This window comes from Pteropus medius, unplaced genomic scaffold, assembly GCF_902729225.1.
Source record: "Pteropus medius unplaced genomic scaffold, Ma_sr-lr_union100, whole genome shotgun sequence".
Classification (NCBI taxonomy): Eukaryota; Metazoa; Chordata; class Mammalia; order Chiroptera; family Pteropodidae; genus Pteropus; species Pteropus medius.
The window spans coordinates 2491179-2504451 of NW_024344240.1; the positions used below are offsets into that span (position 1 = coordinate 2491179).

At 37.2% G+C, this 13273-nt stretch overlaps 1 protein-coding gene across 2 annotated transcripts in view; it reads left to right on the forward strand.

The window, feature by feature from the left end:
- Window positions 1-13273, forward strand: part of ASPH (aspartate beta-hydroxylase) — a 177561-nt gene that overhangs the window by 91629 nt on the left and 72659 nt on the right. The window lies entirely within an intron of this gene.

Below are 13273 nucleotides of genomic sequence, written 5' to 3' on the forward strand. Positions count from 1 at the left end.
TTTGTTTTGCAGTCATACAGTTGACTCTTAAACAATGCAGAGGTTTTAGGGTTGCCGACCCCCTGCACTGTCAAACATCTGCATATAACTTTTGACTCCTCAAACACTGAATTGTCCCTTGGAATCTGCAGGGGATTGGTTCCAGGACCCCCTGTGGAAACCAAAATCCGTGGACACTCAAGTCCCCTATATAAAATGATGTAGACCAATTCTTGGTCTTCCACAGCCACAGATTCCCTGCCGTGGATCGAAAACAGTATAGAAGTTTATTGAAAAAACATCCCTGTATGTGTACCTGCACCGTTCAAAACCTGTGTTGTTCAAGGATCAACTGTATAATCAATCCAATGCCCTTCAGTTTCTGCCTGCCTTTTCACTGGGTTCCTTGGAGTTCCTCGTGAGATTAGAAAGTTATCCATCAGCCAGGATTTGGGCAGAGTTTACTCGAAGATTTTGAATCTTAGCCCTGCTATAGCTCTCCTACTTCCCAAATTTCCCCTTTAAATTTCCATTTGTTTTGTTGCTCACTGAGGAAAGACACAGTTTTCCACTGCCTGGCTTGGAGTGGTTGGGGAGCAGCACCCCCATGCAAGAACACTGCAAGCTCATCATTCTTACCCAATGGAGAAACAGTCACTCAAAAATAAACTTTTCTATTCACAAGTTTCTGCCTGTCTTTGGTCATTTTCCAGTGCCTTCAAATAGTTATGTTAGTGGTTTCAGTGTTAGTTCATTGATTTAAAGAAAGACTAATATTATACTGAGTATTAGAGAAGCCAACTATCTCAAATTTGTAAGCCATTCTGGATTCTTTATTGCCTATTCATGTTTTTTTTCTTTTTATTGTTGATTTTCAGTGGTTTCATTTATGTTACTGATATTAGCCCCTTGTTGGTTTTTATATTGCAAAAATATTTTTCCATTTGTTTTATCTATTTCCTTCACGTACGATGCATTACAGATACATAGAGGTTGGAGTAAATGAGTGTATGAATGAACACACGAGAGAATGGGTTCTCTGATCTCTTATAGTGCTTTGCACAGGTCCAAAAATATCTTCTTGCTTTCATATATTTTTCTATTATAAACTAAAAAACATATGTACAAAAACATTGGACAGCTTTGATTCAGATGGCTTGGGAGCTTAGGAAGTGTGAAATATGGTCCTCCCCTCAAATAATGTATTCATTTAACTTTCTGAGATAAAACCTGTAGTACTTGGCTGTGAAGACATCTGTCATCAAGCTTCAGTTATTTGTTCTGAGGGGACCTTTCCACGGGTGCACGTGAGTTCCACTGAGTCATCTCTGCCTTGAACTCAATTACTTCGCTGTCAGTGTGTGTAGGTCTTCTGACTTTACCTGCCCACTGGAGGTGCTCTGGTTGATTCTTTTTAGCAGTCCCTAAAACACTCTATATTCCTCATTATTAGTACCAGTGACCCACTTAGAGGTAGCCTGGGCTGGCGATTCAGTTCAGGCCACACCGCTGCGCCTTCGTAATTTTCCCATGTTGTAGGAGAGCAGTATAGCAATAGCACACTTAAACCAACTCAGGGAAAAGCTTCGGAAAAACAATCTGCCTCCCACCCTTGCAGCTGTGAGGAGAGGTTATGAGATAACTGCAGTTAAAGATTTATTATAGTCATTACATTCAACAGCTACGGTAGTTTTAGTGGCTCCTAAAATATACCAGCAGTTATTGTCTGATTACTTCTACAGATAAGTTAATTATAGGCGATTTTTGACACTTATACAAGTCTGATTTAGAGAGAAGTTTAATTACAGCAATTTTAGTGATTTAAATAAGCTCAGCATATATTACCAGTCTCAGCAAGTGTAGTAGAACTTTAGCTTTGTTGAAATACACATTTTCTTTATTTTTATTTTTCATTTCATGATTTTAGCCATACTGTAGTACAAGTAATAATTCAGGACACCTGTTTCCACCAGAGTGTCTATTCCGTCAAACACACCACAGGACAATAACAGCAAATTCTTCGCTGTCATTAAAATCTCATTCTGATGCTTCCCATTGGTGCTCAACATTTTACAAAGGTAATTTCCATAATGATTGTGACAATATGAACAGGAAAGTTAAATAGCTTTCTTATGCAAAAAAACTCAGATATAAGTGTGTTTTAAAATTATGTTAGGATCTAAGTTGTTTTTTTTTTTTGAGAGAAATGTAATCCTGTCTTCTAATCAGAATAATCTACTGTGTATTAACTCATTGTTTCTTTGTATACTGAAGCAGATTAAAGACTAACATATTGGCCACATATACCCAAGCTAGCTTAAAATTAAGCTTTCAAAAAATGCGCCTTAAAAAGACAGTGCTATCAGTAGTTGAGTATATTCATTTACTTAAACAAAACTTCAAATTGGAGAGCGTATTCGTTTGAAAAGTACATTACTGAAAATTACCTCAGTCTGATTAGAGTCTCCCTGACAGCATTTATCATTCTTCTGATATAATGGTGGGTTGTAGTGGCATTTACAGCAGTAATTTTTGCCATACGTATATGTTTTCCACTTAAAAATCAAGGATGTGTTGACAATAGAAAGTATTAGTGAAAATAAATCGAACCTTCTCTGTTACAATCGGGGTGATTTCCTCACATCCTGCCCAGGAAACAGGTCAGCCACTTCCCCGACATCCTGGAACGGCAGCTGCACTTTTCTCCTTTGCTAGAACACTCTTTTTCTTCCTCTTCGCCTGCAGCCCTTCGCTTTTGCTGAGCCTGGTCAGCAGTGGGATGCTGCAGGGCGGGAGTGGCTGGAGCCTGAGGTGAGACAGACACTCAAGGATGGGACAGAAAATTAGGTACACGCAGCAGGTTGGGTGGGTCTGGGAGGCCAGGTAGTAGGCAATAGGCAGATATATCTCAGAAACAGAGAGAAGCCACTCACAGGAATTCAGGAGCAGCCCTCCAGTGAAGCGGGGAGCAGGAGGACATTAGCTGAAAGAAGTATTTCCAGGGAGAGGAGGGACATTGGATTCCCCCAGAGGCACTGGCAGACCCCGGAGCCTCATCACTAGCCCTGCCACGGGCACTTAGGAGCTGGGCCCGGATGACCGCAGTTGGGCATGAGGTCAGTGCAGCAATATCAGGAACACGCATGGTTTATCAACTGCCTTAACACTTTCATTTAACCTTCTACTTTCCTCTTCACCCTCCATCTGGAACCTGTGAAGCTAAACTATAAATGATTAACTGCTGTTGAAACCCACGTTGCACTCAAACACAACTAGGTTCTAGTTAGGCACCAGTGTATAATAACAGCAATTCTTAATCATGCCTGTGTATTAGAATCACTTGTGGGATATTTTAGTAAATGCCCCGGGCCCCACCCCCAGCTATTCTGATGTTGTAGCTCAGGGGCACAGTAACTGTAACGTGCAGTCATGATGGAGAAGCGCTAGGTCAGGTGTGCTGCTCAGCTGGTCAAATTGGTCTATGTCCTAGCATCATCTTAACTAAAAATTGTTCATTGGGTCCACTTGGTTCAGATATCATTCCTTCCTTGATAATATTTGAATCCCATTTGAAGGGACTGTTCACCTTAAAATATAGAGACACCAAGAGGATTATTTGAGAAGAGCAGAAGCTATCCCGTGAAGACTTGCAGGTTTCTTAAACAGCTCTCTTAAAGATAAATAAATATATGAGCCACAAGTGGTAAACAGACTCAGCTGCACTGGGGATCTGAGGACCACTGACCGCCTCCTCTTCAGGTACTGAGCTGGGCTAGGCAGGTGTCCAGGTCTGAATCTGGCTGTAGACCATTTCTCTGTCTCGTGGCCCGTGTCTGTCTTATCTATAGACTGTCCTCTTACCTCACACTGGTCCATTCCTTTGCTAAACCTTGCAAATCTGAATCACGGCTAAGAGAATAATGTTAACATTCTCAGTTGCCATCTACACGTGCTCAAACTTCAGGTATTAAAGAACATAATTTTTATCAATGATATTTTCATAGGTCTAGCTTGTTCTGTCACCATTTGGAATTATCGCATTGATGCCAGCAAATGTTGGAAGTCTTAACTGTTAAAGAAAACTAATTTAACCATCATATGTTCATTATAAAATACCCAGGGACCTAGGATATATCATTTATTGAAGATATATTCCTATATAGGATGAAGACGTTGGGGAAAGATATAAACTTAATCATAAAATGCAAATGCATGCCGCTCTATTGGGTCACTTTTTGCCTCTCCTGGTGGGGCCTGGCTGTGCCCTGCCCATGGAAGGTGCTCAGCATTTAATGGGTCATTGTCGTGGACCCATTCTTGGGTTGCCGGGGAGAACTTTTAAAAAATTCTTACCTTTAATAAGAAGACATTACTGAGGTGGTTAAAGGCATCTGTTTCATACATCCTCCAAATTGTAAAGATATTAATCATTTAAGGCAAATATGCAGCAATTTATATTGCAAATTCTAAACTCATTTTCAGTCATAAGTACGTTTGCCCACTTGGTTATGGTAGTATCAGAAAACACTGTGAATTTTGCCTTTGGGTTAGTTTTTAAGAAGTCAGCATGTGTTGGTGAAGGGAGTAAGGGAAGGAATTAACACACATTCTAACACCTCGTTTTATACAGCGACTCATTTATGTTGGCTGAAGGTCAAGTCTCTTTCACCAGGTCCTGTGTTGCCCACGCTTAGAGCATGGACTGAGGAAAGGCACAGGAGCTTCTAGCTAAGAGGATGATTTATTAATCGAACAAATATTTCAGCTTCCTTCGTTTGCCATGCTCTGTGGAGTGCCCTGAAAACAAAGCAAATATAATCCTACAATATAAGGAGGTAGCGATTTATGAACAAAATGCTACGGGAGGATCACCCACTGGTGGGGGAATGGAAAGCAGCCCAAGTCTTTGTGGAAGGATGACATTTGAGCTGGTCCTCGGGTATCGAGCAAGGGTTGTATACGTGGAATTCGCTTTGCGTCCACCCGTGAATTCAGACATTTAATTATTTTTAATAACAGAGTGATGGGTTGATAGGAGAAACAGCTTGTAGACATTTCTGCACACAGCCAGTTCATCCTGACTCCAAGATGAATCATGGGGATGCTCTCTATAAAACAGGTTAAACTGATTAGAGCCCTGGCTTAAAACTCTTGATTGACCCTTCTACTTTTGAGGAAAATTGTCATTATATTTTTTTAATGTCCAGTGAATTTTACACTTTCTCTCCTTTGATTCTTCAGTACCATTGTTGGTATCTTCTCTTGTTTGTTCCTTTTTTGTTTCATGTGAGATTTAATTGGACCCTACTTCCAGGACTACATACATACATATATAATTTATCTGGAGCTTTCAGGGCTAGTTAGCTACCAACTCTGCTCAAGTTGTGCAAAACACCCTTAAAACTAAACTTGAAATAAAGGCGGATGAAAACTATTTACATATGTCCTTTACATAAAAACCAAGGTTAGATAAAGGTGCATTTCAGGTAATAACCATGAATTTATTGAAATTTGGCCCTTCTCTCTCGAGATCTGCCGACTTCTCTCTGCCTTTACACCGCCGTATTTAGTGATGTCATCCGGTACGGCATTCAGCTAGTCAGAGAGTGGAAGCAGCATTAATTGCAAATTACGGCTTCAACATAAAACCAATGAACTTGGGTGAGCATTTTATTTCTGCGCCTCGTCACTTTGATTCATATCGCATCTTGCTTCTTAACTGCTGCCATGAACCCCATGTGCATTTCTCTGTGGTCTGTTTCTTCACGGCACTTGTAGACTGTCACCAGAGTCAAGCAGGATAGGACCCAGCAGGGCTCGTGTTGTCTGTGCCATTAATTGCTTACCTCAGTGCCTGGCGAGGGAGGAGGCCAGAGGCAGATTGCGTTCTGCTCCCTGAGAAGTCTCATAATAGCTCGGCAGTGCACTTGCCGAAGTGTTTCTTTGTGATTATAAACACGAGTGGAGAGATTTGTTGGAAATTGAAAATGAGGAATGTTTTTAAATCGTTTTTTAGATGAATAGTATCAAACATAATGCATTGGCACTGGAGTGATGAAGTACTCACACGGTGTTTTCACTGCTCAGTCATCTTAGACCAAGTTCTCGGTTTGGTCTGTGTTGCTTTTGGGTGAAAGTATGTGCTGAATGTGGTGTTTGGAAGTTGAGGCCCATGGTAACGTCACAGGAAACTTGGAGCTAGGAGGATTGTTCAGTCTGTGTCTCCTTTAAATTGGCCACCATCTTTTTCATCTTTCTCTCTGTGAACATTTCCCTCGCCGGCATTTAAATTCCTCTTTCCGATGTGAAGTCACTTGATCAACACTAGAAAATTATTGTAGTACAGTAAAAGGGGTCCTTTACCGAGAGTTTTAGTGTCAGCTCTACTAATTCTTATTTGTCATTGATCTTCAGCTTTTTATTTGCTGCTTGATCTTGAATAAGTCTCAGCTTCTTGGCGTTTTTCTTTCTCCATGTGTAAAATATGGAGATGATTCTGACTGCCCACCCTCCACCCCCTGAAGTTTTGGTGTTTGTCACCAGCATCGTGCTTACAGATATAAACAACTATGATTATTTTCCCTCCTACTATTATTTCATATAAAATGTATGCAAACCCCAAATCCAGATGCTATTTAATGCTACTTGTATATATTTCTTTTCTAAGAGATTCTTAATAAATTTGATAAACTTAATCCCCACAACCTCCCGATATATATAATGTCTTAAGTACAAGAAGAGAATACTGACTCTTCAGGGATGTTCCCCTAGAAAGTGTTTATATGTGGAAAGTGAACATGTACAGGCCGAATAAGGTCTGAAGGTTTGGAGAGCTATATGAGGAATGTTTGTCATGGCATCTCATTAAAGAGTAAGTTATACTTTCCTTCCACCTTGGGTGTTAAAGCTTTATTAACACTGGGTTTGAAAACAGCTATCAAAGAAAAAGCTAAATGCTTAAGGAATTTATTATAAAACTCAATAGTGCCATGAATTTCCATGGATGCTTTAAATTGCTGGGGTAAAATAATGTATTCAGTGAAGTAGCAACTTCCTGCTTCCTCCCATGAGTCTGCTCGATTGTGCTATTGGTATCTCATTCTTTAATTAAACTTGTCCAAAGATAGGATCAGCTAAAGTGTTTACTGTATAAATAGTTTTCATTCCCAGTGTGCAAGTTTAAAACCCTGGTAAAAAGAGTTTGCCATCTGTTAAAAACCAAAACATGTGGTGTGCTGTTGCATAAAAATAAGCTGCACATTATTCATAAAGAGAATCACAATACGTATTGTATCTTTTGGGCTGACAATCTGTGCCGCTTTAGAATGTCACTGCTTTCTCTAAGTGACAGTATGATGAGTAGTTCATGATGTTAAAAAATAGGATAATCTATAAACATGATGAAATTAATATATATGTATTCAAGTGAAAATAGATGTATCTGAATAAGTTTTACTGATAAGAAATTATCATGTTTTCTTCTTTGATATTTTCCAATTTAATTATTTCTAAGTTTTATGTTAAAATCTTTTCCCCCTATAATGTAATCATTTAATGCAGCCAGGAGTTTAACTCTCTCCCTGCATCGCCTTCCCCTCAGCCCCATGGCAGTGTCCCGCCCCCCGGCAGTCACTTCCTTCTTTGCCTTTCCACGTGTGTGTACTCACGACCAGAGAAACTTCCGAAAACACAGATTATTTACAGTCATTCATTAAAACCATCAGTTATGCCACATTGCCTGTGGAAGGAAGCGTAAGTTCCTCAGAATGTTGTTCAAGAAACTCCATAATCTGGCTCCAAGCCACCTCTGTAGGCTTGACCCTCACTGTCTTGACCCAGAACCCTGTGTAATTTCACCTGGCTTCTCACAGGCCCCTGAAAGCGCCTCTTTCACGTTTCCACCTCTGTACTTTCCTCTTTGGAAGATGTCTTTCGTGCCTCTGCCTCATCTCACATTAGATCTCTACTTTAAGACTCAGCTCAGATTTTTTTCCTCAATTTTTACCATATTGTCCCAATTAAAAGTACTTCCTTGCATCTTTGTGTTCCCAAGTATTTTGTAATTCTTATTTTGCCTGATAATTTTCAGCCTTCTTTTTAGTCATTAATTTACTTTTTTCCCCTACTTTCTAATGTGTAACTTATTTGAGGATAGAGATTTACTCAGTCCCTTTGAACTGCTGTAACCAAAATACCACACATTGGGTGGTGAAACAGAAAAGTATTTCTCACAGTTCTGGAGGCCAGGGAGCCCAAGGTCAAAGTGCCAGCAGGCTCGGGTCCTGGCAGCGTATCTGGTTGTATCTGGTTCGTGGATGGTGCCTTCTCGCTCTGTCCTCACATGGTGGAAAGTACTGGGGAGCTCTGGGGAGTCTCTTAAAAGCAGTAATCCTGTTCCTGAGGGCTCCGCCCTCGTGGCCTACTCATCTTCCAAAGGCCCACCTCCTAACGCCATCGCCTCGGGGGTTAGGGTTTCAACAAACGAATTCACTGGGGACATGAACATTCATTCAGTCTTCTGCAAGATTATATTCATCTTTGTGTCTCTACTCCATAAATGTTATCAGTGGTTCGAAAACTAATGTCCGCATTTCTCTACAGAATCAATAATAACTAAATTGCAGTGGTGCTGAACAGATCAGAGCAGATTCTAGGCTGTTTTTTGTTTCTCTAAAACTATTTGGATGGTAGTTATGTATGTCCTAAAATATTCTTGGCACTCTTCTGTTCAGTATTTCTAATTGGACAATTAATAACTCATAAGATTCTGTGGAAAGTTCTGACTCATTTGTTTGGGACAAAACCAATTATAATCTTTGGACCTTGTTTAGATCCCATTTCAGAATAACAAACTGTAAAAATATAAATTCAAAAAAAGACAAGGAAACGCAAACAGACTATTCAGTGAAAGTTTCCAGTCGCGATATTCAGAAATTATTGTTAACTTCTTTTTAGAGATGATTGTAGCATTACGATTATGTTTTTATTACGAGTTAACTGAGATAAGGTTTATATAAATAAACTTCACCTACAGCCTACGATTTGATAAGTTTCAACACATGTACAGCCATGAAACCCTCGCTGCAATCAAGGTTATGGCCATGTCTAGTGACACCCAAAGTTCCCTTGTGCTCCTCTGTAATCTCTCCTGTATGCACCCCCATCCCCGTCCCCCAAGGTCCCTCCCTATCGGTTAGTTTGCATTTTCTAGAAGTTAATGTCATTGAATCATATAGTATGTGCCGTTTTTTTGTCTGGTTTCCTTCACTCAACAATTATTTTGGCTTTTCATCCATGTTGTGGTATGTAGTGATAGTTCATTCCTTTTTATTGATGAACAGTATCTATTTTGTTGATGTACTAGTTTGTTGATCCATCTACCTGTTGATGGATATTTGGGTTGTTTCCAGTTATTGGTTCTCACCAAGTAAATCCGCCGTGGACATTCATGTACTAGTGACGTATGTTTTCATTCCCTTGTGTAACTCTCTAGGAGAGGAATGATTGGATCAAATGGTAGTTGTCTGTTTAACTTTTTAAGAAATTCTCAAGTGGTTTTCCAAAGCGGATTTACAATTTAATTTTACATGCTCATCAGCAATATGTGAGTTCTGGTTCTTCCACATCCTTACCCACACTTGGTCAGACTTTTTAATTGAAACCATTCTAATAGGTGTGTAGTGGTTTCATTCTGGTCAGTCATTTCCCTAGTGACAAACGATATTCAGCGTATTTTCATGAACTTAGTTCTCATCTTATCTCTTCTTCAGTGAAGTGTCCATATCTTTTGCCCTTATTAAAAAATAAGTTATTTGTATTCTTTTCGAGAGTTCTTTATACATTATTTTTATAGCATGTTATCACATATATGACTTGCAGATATTTTCTTCCAGCCTCTGGAAGAAAAGTTTTCTTAGTAATAGCTTTTGAAGATGTTTTTAATTTTAATGAAGTCGAATTTATGAATTTGTTCTTTTATGGATGGTGCTCTTGGAGTCATGCCTAAGAGGTCTTTGCCTAACCCAAAGTAACAAAGATTTTCTGTAATGATTTATTTGGGAAATACTATGGTTTTGGGTTCTATGTTTAGGTTTGTGTTTCATTTGGAGTTAAGTTTTATATGTAGTAAAGTTATAGATGGCAGTTCATTTTAAAAATATGGATATCCAATTATTCAAGTGGAATTTGCTGAACAGATTATTTTGTTCACTGAATTGCCTGTGCACCTTTGTTGAAGATATCCATATATGTGTCCATTTATATGGGTCTATTTCTGGACTCTATTCAGTTCCATTGATCTGTTTATCTCAAAACTAATACCATACTGTCTTAATTATTGTAGCTTTATAATCTTGAAATCACAGAATATTAGCCTTCAAACTTTGTTCATTTTATTCACAGTTGTTTTGGCTGTAATAGGGGGTCTTTGTATTTTCACATCAATTTTAAAAGTACTTTGTCTATTTCTACCAAATAAAAAGGCCTGGTGGGATTTTTACTGTAGTTGCATAGAATCAATATATTTATTTGGGGAGAATTGACATCTTTGCTATGTTGAGTCTGCTAATCTATGAATATGATGTGTCTTGCATTTAAAATCTTTTAAGTTTCTGTCAGAATTGTTTTATAGTGTTTCAGGTTCAGATCTTCTACAACTTTAGTCAGATTTATTCCTAAGTATATTGCATTTTTGAATGTGATTATAAGTGGTATTACTTTATAACTTCAATTTCTTGTTGTTTGTTACTAATATGTAGAAAGAAAATTGATTTTTCTATATTGATCATCTATCCTGGGGCCTTGCTTAACTGACTTATATGTTCCAGTAGCTTTCTTATAGCTTTATATCAGATTTTCCATAAAGATATTTACGTCATCTCTAAATAAGACAGTTTCACTTCTTTATTTGCAATCAGGATGCTTTTTCTTTCTTTCTCTTGACGATTCAGTGGCTAGAGCCTCCTGTAGAATGTTGAACAGACTTTATGAGAATAGATATCTTTTTCTTGTTCCTGATATTTCACCATTAAGTATGATGTCAGTCTTTTACGTTGAAGTATGATAGCTGTGAATTTTTCATAGAAGCTTAAACTGAGAAAGTTTCTTTCTATTTCTATATTGCTGAGTGTTTTTATCAAGAATGGGGCTTTGATTCAGTCAAAGACTATTTCTTATGTCTAATGCAATGATCTTTTTTTCATTTTTATCGTATTAAGATGATAAATTACATTGATTTTCAAGTATTAAACTAGCTGTACATTCCTAAGCTAAACCTCATGATGTATTCTTTTATATATGTTGTTGGATTTAATTTGTGAAAATTTTCTTTAGAATTTTATACATCAGTGTTCATGAGGAAAGTTAGTTTGTAGTTTTGTTTTTATGTAATGGCTTTGCTTGGTTTTGGTTTCACAGTAATGCTGACCTCATAGAATGAGTTAGTCAGCAATTTCTCTTTAAGAATTTATGCGTTGTTTCTTCCTCCAATGACTGGGTCTAAAGTTTTTTTGTGAAAAGGATTTTAATTACAAATTCAACTTCCTTTATTGATATAGGATATTCAAGTTATTTATTTCTTCTTGAGTAACCTTTAGGAGTTTGTCTTTCGAGAATCGTGTCTGTTCATCTAATTTGTAGAATTAATTGGCATAACCGTTCATAATATTCTATTATCCTTTAAAAAAAGAATCTAGAGCTATCACCTGACTCTTTCTTGATATTGGTTATTTTATTATATCTTGCTCTTTTCCTGATCATTCTGGCTGGGATTTTATTTATCTTCCCTCAAAACACCCTTAATTTTATTGACTTTATTACTTTTCTGCTTTCTAAGCTAATGATATCTGTTATTGTTTTCTTTCTTCTACTTTCGGTTTAATTTGCTCTTCTTTTCCCAGTTTCTTTAGGTGGAAGCTTAGAAACTGTTCTTGCAAAGATGTGTGTTTTACTGTTGTTAGGAGAGTGTTCTAGAAATAGGTCGGGTTGGTTCATACTTTTTCAAGTCTTCTGTGTCCTTGCTGATAGTCTCTCTACTCATTCCATCAGATATTGAGTGAGCAGTATCTTAATCTCTGATGGACTCATGATTTTTCTATTCTCTTTATAGTTTTGATAGTTTTTGATTCATGGATTTTTGAAGCTCTGTTCCTAGATGCATAAACATTTAGATTATTATATTGTCTTCATGAATTGACTCCTTTATCATTATGCAGTAACCTTCTTCACCACTGATAATATTCTTTGGATTCAAACCTACTTTATTAATAGATATTAATTTAGGCATGCCAGCTTTCCTTTGCTGTTACTAGAATGGCATGCCATTTTTCTTCCATTTGCTTTTAACTTATTCGTATCTTTATATTTGAAGTGTATTTTTCGTAGTCAGTATATAGTTGCTTTTTCATTCAAGCGGAAATTCTTTGGCTTTTAATTAGGATATATAATTGTAATTTATATTTAATTGATTAGATTTAAATCTACGGCTGTATGTTTTCTGTCACATCTCTTATTTGTGGCATTTTTTCTCTTTCTCTGCTTTCCTTTGTAGTAATTGAACAATTTTACATTTTATCTTTTTTGTTGGATTAGTAGCTACAACTCTTCGTTTTGTTACTTAAGTGATTGCTTTAGGGTTTAAGTATAGCTCCTTAACTTATCATAGCCTACCTTGAAGTGATGTCGTACTACTTCACATATACTATATAAAACCTTACAATAATATACATCTCCTGTTCGAATTTGTGCTGTCATCATACCTTTTACTTTTACTCTAAAGCTTATACTACATTGTTATTTTTGTTTAAACAATTATTTTTTTTTAAAAAAAGACATATTTTTTAGAGATTTAAATAATAGGAAAGAAAACGTATATTAACCCATATAGTTACCATTTTCAGTTTTTTCCTTTTTTATATAGACCTATATTCCCATGTATTATCATTTTTCTTCTTCCTGAAGAATGTCATTGAACATATCTTGTAGTGCAGGCCAGTTGGTGCTGAACTCTTTCAACTTTTGTATGACTGAAAAAGCCTTTATTCTTTTGTTTTGAAAGATATTTTTGCTGGGTATAGAATTCTCAGTTGGCATTTTTTCCCCCATTGGTACTTTAAAAATATTACTTCACTCTCTTCTTCCTTCTGTTTTTTTCTAATAAGAAATCTGCTGTCATTCTTATTTTTGTTTCCCTGTATATAACATATCTGTTCTTCCTGTCAACATTTAGTTTTTTTTTTTTATTACTGGTTTTGAAATTTTTTATTTTTCTCTCAGGAATCATTGTGATTCATTGTCT